The sequence below is a fragment of the Elephantulus edwardii genome, unplaced genomic scaffold (genome assembly GCF_000299155.1).
Source record: "Elephantulus edwardii isolate Elephantulus edwardi_28Jun2011 unplaced genomic scaffold, EleEdw1.0 scaffold00409, whole genome shotgun sequence".
Classification (NCBI taxonomy): Eukaryota; Metazoa; Chordata; class Mammalia; order Macroscelidea; family Macroscelididae; genus Elephantulus; species Elephantulus edwardii.
In genome coordinates this window covers 1,098,516-1,100,968 of record NW_006400159.1, presented here as the reverse complement: position 1 = coordinate 1,100,968, position 2,453 = coordinate 1,098,516, and positions in this window count along the sequence as shown.

Genomic DNA, 2,453 nt, shown 5'->3' with positions numbered 1-2,453 from the left:
GAGACAGTGCGATTGGCACAGGATAGAGCAGGGTTTAGGGCTGTTGTACATAGGGTCACTATGAGTGGCAAATGACTCGACAGCACATAACAACAACAACAACAACAACAACAACAACAACAACAACAACAACAACAACAACTACTCTTGGTGTTGAACTATATAATTCTTATGCTTCTTTCATTTCCTTTTCTTCTTTTTTCAGGTTGTTTCCCTCACAAATGGTTGTTTATAGGTGCCACTGAGTTGAGAATATAATTCAGTGACCCTATGAGCAGTTCATAGAATCCTGCCCTCTCATGCAATAAATACCATTTCTGACACCCCTGAGTTCATTGCTGTTGTCTGCATCTTTTCATCTCATTGGGTGGGAGTGGGTTCCTCTCTGTCAGTGACTCTATACCTTTCAAGGAATAATTTCCCTTTCCAAGGAACAGCCTAGCAAACATGCTAAGTATGAGAGATGATGCTTCACCATCTTTGTCTACAAAGAGCACTTTGGCTCTTTCTCCAAGTCGTACTTGTTACATCTTTTGGATGTTCAAGGGATATTTGGTATTCTTCCCCCACACAACTCAAAAGCATCAATTCTATCATTCTTATTCACTGTCCTGGTCTCAGATGCACAGTATTTAAATGAAGACCATGGCCTGAATCAGGCACACTTTAGTATTCAGACTCGTATAACTGCTTTTCATTGTATTTATTGGTATCACTGTATTTTGGAGAGATTCCTGACAGCAAACCTGTACAATTCAGTCTGTCTCCTGAATGCTGGGACCAGGGTGTTGATTGCTGATCTAAATAAGATGAAATCACTGTCCACTTTAATCCTTTTTCATTATGTTACCTACTGGTGTGGTGATGAGCATTTTTTTGGTCATTCTGATCTTGGGATAGAATTCATACTGAAGGCTGTAGCTCCTGATCTGCTGCAGCAAGCATTTCAAGTCCTCACTTTCAGCAAGCAAGGTTGTGTCATCTACATAATGCAAGCTGTTGATGAGTCTTCCTCTGATCCTGATGCCACATTCCTTTTATTTTTTGAATAATAATATTTTTAGTTTTAATTGCTATTTTAATAAAAGTTTACCAAAAAGTTGGATTTTCACTTATTCACTATTGCACAATTCTCCCCTCCCCAGTCCTTTCTGCAATGTACCTCTTATTCTGGACTGCTGTCTTACATATAATGCCTAACCATTTCTTTTAAACAGTTCTCTCCTTCATCTATTTCAATACAGTGTTCATTATCGATCCATTCTTTTCCTGTTCTCCTCCCAACCCCCACATCAGTCCTGCTTTTTAACAGTGGTGTTATGCAGCATTTGTCCTTTTGAGACTAAGATATTTCATTCAGCACACTGTCCTCAAGGGTCACCCATGCTGTGCAATGTTTTATGGGTTCATTATTTTTCAGTGCCACGCAGTATTCCATTGTGTGAATAGAGCATAGTTCTTCTGTTTGCTGAAGGGCACTTGGGTTGTTTCCATCTCTTTGCTATTGTGATTAACACGGCAATAAACATGAGTGTGCAATTATCTGTTTGGATGTCATCCTGGTTTCTTTAGGGTATATTCCCAGTAGTGCAACTGCTGGGTCAAAAGGTATTTCCATTTCCAGCTTTTTGTGAAAGTGCCAAACTGCCTTCTGGAGGGGTTGTATCATTTTACACTCCCACTAGCAGTGAATAACGGTTCTCTCTACAACCTCACCAGTCATTTGATACTTGCTGCTCTGCTGAACTGTGCTTTGTTGCTGGGCCCATTCCTTCTTATAGAGTTCAGCTTTACGTATTATTTGCTTAGCAAACAGACTGAACAGATATGGAGAAAAGATACTTTGTGGACACACACTTTCTTTATTTTAAATCATGCAGGGTTCTCATGCTCTGTTGAGACACCAGCTTCTTGGTCTAGGTATAGATTTCATATGAGCACAATTAAGTTTATGGATTTTCATTCTTCTTAATATTAGCCATAATCTGTTATGATTCACACAAATACCTTGGCATAGTCAATAAAGCATAAATAGACATTCTTGTGATAGTCTCTGCTTTCAGTCAGGATCCATCTGACATCAGAAATGATATCCCTGGTGCCACAGCCTCTTCTGTGTCCCATTTGAACTTCTGGCAGTTCCATGTCAATTCTAGCCAAGTTTGCATAAACCTTAGCAATATTTGCTTGCATGTGATATTGAGGAACTGTATGATAATTTCAACATTCTGTTGTTAGAGCACTCTTTTTTGGGATGATCTCTTCAAGTTGGTCAATCGGGCAACTATCCTCCAATTTCCTGACATAGATCGGTGAGCAAGTCCAGGGTGGCATCTGTTAGTTGAATGAAACATGTCAATTGGTAGGTATCTCATCTATTCCTGGGGACTCTGTCTGTGACTTCATTACAGCTTGAATGTCTTTCTTTTTTACCACTGGATTTTGTTCATATG